Consider the following 8,712-nt stretch of genomic DNA (forward strand, 5'->3'; position numbering starts at 1 on the left):
GAGGTTGTTATCTCATTCAAGCCACTTAATTCAACCGGTGCAATCCCCCCTTTCAATCAATCGTTCAATGGTGTTTTATTTTGAGTGGGCCCTAACCCACATGTCTTTTTTCCAGGATCTTACCTCACTCTTCTAATTTTCCCGGAGCTATTCTCAATTTTTTTTCAAAGTTTGACGTAAGAATGAACTTTCATCACTCACATGCCTTCTCCAAGGCCACATTCAAATCATTTTCATCTTTGGCTCAACCTTTCCTATTTTAATCCTTTCAGAGTGTCTCAACAATTCATGGTGGTGTTTCTCGTTGTCATTCTCGGATTTTGAAGACCGAAGAAGAGTTCCTCGTAAATTCTTACCCGTTCTACCAAAGATGCGTAGTTCAAGTTTGATGCCATCCTCTCGTACTTGTTTTCGATTGTGAGAATTCTTTTCACCCATCCGGAGCATTTCAGGAATCTTTTCAGTTTCATTCTCCGGAGCCAATCATCTCAGAATTATTCATTCTCAGCGTTCACCTCTCGTTCTCGAATTCTTTCGATGCATCGTCCAAATATCCTCTAATGAGTTCATGATCTCTTCCTTCTCTTGTATATAAATTCTCTCAAGCATCTTCATTCGTTTCAAATTCTTCCCGGTGAATTGTGCCTTTGCTACGTTCATTTTCAATTCTTACAGCGGTTCGTTCAAGATTTCACTTCATTCGTTATCATATCAATTTATTCGTTGTTTCCAAATCCCATCGGTGGTTCCATCAATACCTTCTCAAGTTTGCGCTATATCTCTATCTATAATCATTTTTCAATGAGAATAAGTAGTATGCCAAATCCGTTTCTTGTCATCAATTTAAATTGGTGAAGGATATGCATAACGTAATTCTTATCATTGTTTCATCCAAGTGATCTAGTTTCTTCTTTCTAGAGTTGTTCATCATGTCACATTTCTCGGTTCGAGATGCTTCATCTTTTCTTTTCCGAAGTTACAAGTTTTCACTTTATCTCGTCGCGAAGCTCCATCTAATCATCGCAAGGCTTCACCTTGTGTTTTCAACTTCTCTTTCTTTTTATCATCCTTTTATTACCGGAGTTCTTCATGGAGGCTCTACATGATGGTTCATCAAGGATTCCTTTCAATCTCGAATTGTTCTTCAAGATTTCTCTTGAAGTTATGACCTGCCAAGCCATACTCAAAATTAAACATGGTGCTCAACACATATTTTGTTTTGAGGAGATCAAGCATTCTTCCTCTTGCATTCCGAAGTGCAATTCATTCTATCTTATCTTTTGAGGTGGTGTTATGTCATTTTGACAGTTTCCTTCATGTTTCATGATTGACAAGTTGTCAGGAATGAGATATTTAAACCCATCATTTTCTTCCTTGTAGTTATCTGGGTATAGATTTCACCTAAAGCCTTCCATTGGGAATGTTGCTCTTTGTGGTGATTACCTATGATCCAATTTTCTCCTTCTCATCTTAGTGAAGAAGTTTTTCATCTCGTCGGTGTTATCAATTATATCACTTGTTTTCCGTAGTGGCAGAATTTCGCCTCAATTTTGAGAAGTTTTCCATAAGCCTACTACAAGCTTATTCGTTTCATTGTTGGTTTTCCAACAACTCCATTATAACCTTCTTGGAAGGGTGCTTTCCATGTTCTTTTGTGGCAGAAGTTGACATTTTCTTCTCCATTCTGTTATTCCAATGATCTATCTTCTATTCTTTCTTACGGAGGCATTGTGATGTTGCTCTCTTCGACCCATCATCTTGTTTTGTCAAGATCATGTTCTTCTCCTTGCTTCTCCGTTTAGCCGGAGTGTTGTGTTTTCATTCGAGTTCTCTCATCTTATCAAGTTTTGACTCCTTCTTGAACTGGAGAGCTGTCTGAAATCTTTCTTACCCTTTGTGCCATTCTTTTAGTAGTTCCGGAGGCAGTGTGTTGTTGATTTTATCAAGTATCATCCCATCTTCTCAAGTTCATGTTCTATTCCTTCCATGTTCAACCGGAGCGCTGCCCGAATTCTTCCTCTCTCATCTTGTTTTAACCGGAGTGGTTTCGAATTCTATCTTGTCCATTAAACTATTGATTCATGTCTTTGCAACCTTCAAGTTCTCGTAATGTTCCTTGTTCCTATTTTCTAATGGATTGCTTGAAATCTCGTTCATCTCTGTTGTACTGTTTCTTTTAAATTGCTCAACCTCTCAAGGTTCATGGTTTCACTCGTTCGTCAAAGAAGCAACTTAGTTTTACCTCTTCTCTTCCTCTTCCGTTTCTCTCCGGTGCCATCTGTCATGCCCAATATGCGACCCTATCCAAAAGGAACTCGAAGGTCCCACCAAGGATAGACCCGCATATTGAAACGCTTTTGCAAGGTGGATATCATTACATCAACATTACATAAAAGATGGGGATACATACAAAAGACATACAATGCCACACGAATACAACATCATCTTACATAAGAGCACCATCCGACTACGGATGAAACACAAATAGAAACTCAAACGACATCCACCCTGCTAGCCCAGGCTGCCGACCTGGAACCTATTCCCTGATCAAAGAAGAAGCAGAAGAAGAACTCCAAAACAAGCAAACATCGCTCTCGCGTCATGATCATCGCATAACCTGCACCTACAACTGTTGTTGTTGTAATCTGTGAGCCACGAGGACTCAGCAATCCCATTACCATCGGTTTCAAGACTAGCAAAGCTTAATAGGAAAGGAAGGGGTAAAGTGGTGAGGTTGCAGCAGCGACTAAGCATATATGGTGGCTAACATAAGCAAATAAGAGCGAGAAGAGAGCAAGCGGAACGGTCGTGAAGCTAGCAATGATCAAGAAGTGATCCTGTACTCCTACTTACGTCAAACATAACCCAGAAACCGTTTTCACTTCCCGGACTCCGCCAAAAAGAGACCATCATGGCTACACACGCGGTTGATGCGTTTTAATTCGGATCTGGTGTCAAGTTATCTACAACCGGACATTAACAAATTCCCATCTGCCACATAACCGCGGGCACGGCTTCCGAAAGTTTATACCCTGTAGGGGTGTCCCAACTTAGCCCATGATAAGCTCTCGCGATCAATGAAGGATATACCTTCTCCCAGGAAGACCCGATCAGACTCGGAATCCCGGTTTACAAGACATTTCGACAATGGTAAAACAAGACCAGCAAAGCCGCCCGATGCGCCGACAATCCCGATAGGAGCTGCACATATCTCGTTCTCAGGGCAACACCGGATAGGTCAGCCTACGAGTAAAACCAACCCTCGAGTTGCCCCGAGGTGGCCCTACAGTCTGCCCGGTTCGGACCAACACTTAGACAAGCATTGGCCCGGCGGGGGGGGATAAAACAAAGATGACCCTCAAGAGAGCGACTCCTAAGGGAAAAGTAGGTGGTGGTGAGGCAAATGGTAAAACCAAAGTTGGGCCTTGCTGGAGGAGTTTTGTTCAAAGAGAACTGTCAAGGGGGTCCCATAAATCACCCAACCGCGTCAGGGACGCAAAATCCGGGAACATAATACTGATATGATGGAAACTAGGGCGGCAAGAGTGGAACAAAACACCAGGCATAAGGCCGAGTCTTCCACCCTTTACCAAGTATATAGATGCATTAATTAAATAAGAGATATTGTGATATCCCAACATAATCCTGTCCACCATGGAGCAATCTTCAAACGTCACCTGCAACTAACAACGCTACAAGAGGGGCTGAGCAAAGCGGTAACATAGTCAAGCAACGGTTTGCTAGGAAGGGTGAAAAAGGTTAGAGACTGACATGGCAATTTGGGAGGCTTGAAGAACAAGTGATAGGTAGCGCAGCAAAGCAATAGAACGAAGCAACTAGCATTGAAATGATAGTAGTGAGAACCAGGGTAGCGTTCATCTTTCCTGAAATCCCGCTAGTAAGAAGAACGAGTCCATGAAGAAGATGAAGCCATGAAGACGAACCAAGCGTAGACGAACGAATCCTCACGATCGCAACAAAACGGGAACTATCGAGAAGAAGCACACAACATAGTAAACACACCACACATGAACAAGGCATTATGCTCAACCAAGCATGATGCATGACAAAGGCTACATGAAGCTACTCATGGCAAGAGATGATGCAAACAAAAGCAACACATCAAAGGAAGTTAAATGAGGCCGGGAACAACATATAACAAATCCGTAAGTCCTCATATGCAAATTTCACAGTTGGTCCAGATCTGAAGAAACCTTAAGTTGAAGTTGTTAAACAGCAAGTTAAAGATCACCAAGAGGATCTACACGAAATTCTAGTCAAGTTACATATAAAGATCATTTAGTTCGGAGCTACGGCCTAGAAGATATGAGCAAAACAAGTTAAACATGGCATTGATGCAAAATGCATACAAACATCAAGAAAACACCTCAAAACAAGGATGCAACATGATAATATGAAACTTCATGCAAAGTCAAGCAAGTTTCATATAGAGCACACTCAAAACAGAGGAACGGTGCAACACACACTATACAAGATATGACAACAATCTGTCCAAAACAGCAACTAGGCATATTGCAAGCATCAAAACAATATGCTACAGCACCTCAATATGAAAACAAAAGGCATGGGCATGAAGTACAGGTAAAGCATGACAAAACATGAACACTGAGCTATCTCCAGAAACTACTAGAACATGCTCAAAAGGACATGACAAGATTGCAAATAATAACAGTTTCAGACTTGGCAGAAAATAACATCAGGTTGCAATGTTTAGAGCTATCAAACAACATGTTACAGAAACTTAACATGGAAAACAAAGGCATGGCATGAATATACTAATTGCATAAAACAAAAGTCCCTTACTGACCATGAGCCAAAAAGGATCAGAAGATAAGATGGCACCCATGTAAACATGACAAATTATATGACAGATTCATACATGGCAGGAACAATAATAAGTAGGCATATTGGTGAGCTTGTACCACTCACCACAGAGCAACACATGGCATGAAAAGGCAACCAGCAGTAATAAGACATGTTTATGAAGCTAAGCATGGCAAGAGAAAGTTCATAGCATGCTTGGATCACTAACAACAATCATGGCAACATTGAACTTAATGTTAACAGGCTGACAACAATTTATTTAGCAAATTGAGAGCAAGATTAAAACAAGCTACAGCAGGCCATAAATTCAACCAGGAGCATGGATGGATAGAGCATGACATGTATAACAAAACATCCTTAGTGAACATCCCCAGATCATGCATAGAATGACTTGTGGGAGCAGGTTTACATAGCATCACGAAATAACAGAATCAGCCTAGCAAAACAGCAACAACAAGTACCCTACTTCACGAGCTCGATGCACTCAGTACACTACTCACAAAAATACATGCATGGCACCACTTTAAAGATGGCATGATGTACTTCAAAACACATGTAGAGCTCATGCTCATAGGATGCACACACAAAATGCAACAAAATAACAAATCATCAAGTTATAATAGTTTCAGCAGATTAACATCATATAGCACTCTTGCAACGATGATTCAGGCATCAAGATGGACTCAAACAAACATGACACAATGGAATAAAATGAAGAGCATCTCATAATGAACATTTTGACATATCATATGCATGAAACAGAGCTACAATTGCAGAGATATGGCATGATGAATAAGGCACCAAAATATGCAACAATTTCGGGACTTACTGAAATCTCGGGGTCAACCTTCGATCTGCACGGATATCGATGCGGCGGGGGATCTCGCCGAAACTTCACCGGAGTTGGAGGAGAGGCGGCCGGCGAGGTCGGGGAAGCTTCCCGGAGGAGGGGACGGCTGGATCCGGCCCTCCCGTGGCCGGATCTGGCCGGGGGCGAAGTAGAGGAGGCGCGGGGGCGAGGGGCGGCGAACTCCGGCCGGCGCGCAGGGCCGCGGCGAGGACGGTGCCGGCGGAGCAGCGCGGCTCCGGCCGGGGGCGGCGTGGCGAAGTCGCCGGCCTGCGTGGGACGGAGACGGCGGCGGGACGGCTCGGGCACGCGGGACGACGGCGGGATCCGGCGAAGCGGGGCGCCGCGACGGTGGGCGGCGGCGACCGCGGGAGGCAGGGGGCCTCGGGCACGGGCGGTGGGGCATGTGGGCCGGGAGGGCCCCTCGCGGGCCTGGCGGGCCGGCGGCGGTGGGCGCGGAGGAGAGAGAGGGAGGCGCGGGCTGAGGGCGACGTGGCACCACGCCACTGCCCGGGAGGGACGATGGGTATACGTGGCAGCGCTGGATTGGCCGGAGCGAGGTTTCTGGCAGACATGTTCGGCGCGGATGGACATGTCCGGCGGCGCGAGGAGGAAGACTGCTAGGGTTTGGACCGGGAATTTCAGGGGGAGAGGCATATTTATAGATTCTGGGAGTTAGGAGAGTCCAAATGAGGAGTGGTTTTCGGCCACACGATCGTGATCGAACGACCAAGAGCATGAAGGGGTTAGGATGGGTTAGTGGGCCACTTTGGAGGGGTGTTGGGCTGCAACACACACGAGGCCTTTTCGGTCCCTCGGTTAACAATTGGAGTATCAAACGACCTCCAAATGGCACGAAACTTGACAGGCGGTCTACCGGTGCTATACCAAGGCCGCTTGGCAAACCTCGGGCCATTCCGAGTTAGTTTAACACCTGCACATGAAAAGAGGCAAAAGGGGGCGTCAGGTGACATAGGAGTGCCGGATTGCAAAACGGTCAACGGGGAAAATGCTCGGATGCAAGAAACGAACACGTATGCAAAATGAAATGCACATGATGACATGATAAAATGCAACACACAAGCAAATGACATGGCTACAATGGCGAATAACTGGCAGGCACCTGGCGCATCGAATCCGGGGCGTTACAACACTCCTCCACGAGCAAGAGATCTTGTCCCGAGATCTTAGGACCGAGACGGAAGGGAGAAAGGGATGAGGTGAAGCAAAACCTCCAGAGAAGAAGCAAAGAATCGAGAGCACTAGAGAAGAAGAGAGGAATGACGAGAATGACGAGAATCAAAAGCTCACGGAATCAGATAGACTATGAAGCCACTCCGGTTAGAATGAGATAAGAAACGAATAAGACTGAAAGGATTTAGGCAGCACTCCGGCTGAAAATGAAAGGAATAGAACATGAACTAGAGAGGATAGAATGATACTTGATGAAGACATGACACAAAACCTCCGGAAAGAATTGAAAGGGTTGAATGGAAAGAACGGAGAAGAAAATGACAACTTTTGCCATGAATGAAATTGAAAGCATCTTTAGAAGGAAGGTTTAAATGGAGTTGTTGAGAAAATCAACAACGAAAAGAATAAGCTTGTTGTGGTCTTATAGGTAACATCTCAAGATCATAAGGTGATAACCGGCCACAAACAGAAATGATTGGATAGCTTAGAAGAACGAAGGAATGCAAAACTCCACTTCAAAAGAATATGGAGAATTAATTGCACTTCGAGATGCAAGAAGAAAAGATACTTGAACTCCTCCAACAAAATCTTGATGACCTCTTGAAGAATGAATTGAATCATGAAGAACCACCGTGAAGTACTCCGGTAAACAAAAAGGACAATGAGATAGAATAAAGGATAAAAGATGAAAGAATAAAGATTCAAGCCTTGCGGTGATTTAGATGGAGGTTCCGACAAGATGGCCGAGGAAATTTGAACTCCCGAAAAGAAAAGATGAAAACACTTGGACCTAGAATTTATTCCTCATGAACAAACTCCGAAGGAAGGGATTACTCACTTGGATGAAATAAGAATAAGATTTATTGTATGCTTAACCTTCATCAAATTAAATTGATGACAAGCAATGGATTTTGCATATTACTTATTCTTGTTGAAAAGAATTGAGAAGTGACATATCACAAACTTGAGAAGGTCTTCCTGAACCACCGGTAGGATTCGAAAGAACGAGTGGATTAAAATGATAATCAAGGAAAAAGAATCTTGAACGAACCATCGTAAGAATTTGGAAATGACTGATGAAAGATACTGAATCACCGGGAAGAATTAGAAAAACAAATATGCTTGAGGGGATTTAGATACAAGGGAACTAGAAGAACTCGAGCTGATTGAAGAACATTTGAACGAAGCACCGGAAGAATATTGAGACGAGTGAAGGGGCACGGATACAGAATAATTGGAGAACGAATTTGACAACTTAGAGCGAAGAAATATTCCGAAAGGATGGCCTCCGGGTGATCTAGAGAGAAAGCAACTCCTGAAATGCTCCGGATGGATGAAAAGAATTTGCATGACTAGAAAACAATTTGAGAGGATAACATCAAGCTAGCACCATGAATCTTTGGGAGAACGGGCAAGATTGAGAGGAAAACACTTCTTCGGTCTTCAAATGACGACGGGAAACACCACCAAAATTACTGAGATACTCTGGAAGAATGAAAAACAAAGAGGTTGAGCCAACAATGAAAAGAGTTTGAAAATGATCTTGGAAAAGATCTGACTAATGAAATCCACTCTTACGTCACACTTGAAAAGAGGGAAAATAACTCTGGGGGATTCAGAAGATTCAGGTAAGATCCTGGGAAAAGACCTGTGGGTTAGGGCCCACTAAAAGAAAACACCGTTGGAAAGGGATGATGAACAGATAGATGATGCACCGGAACAATTGAAGTATTTGAATGAGGTGACAACCTCGAATTAATTCGAACATAGACGAATCTCCTGAGATGTCTTCCGAACTCCGGAATGATTGAATGGCGAGAGGCGAA

This window comes from Triticum aestivum, chromosome 4B (assembly GCF_018294505.1).
Source record: "Triticum aestivum cultivar Chinese Spring chromosome 4B, IWGSC CS RefSeq v2.1, whole genome shotgun sequence".
Classification (NCBI taxonomy): domain Eukaryota; kingdom Viridiplantae; phylum Streptophyta; class Magnoliopsida; order Poales; family Poaceae; genus Triticum; species Triticum aestivum.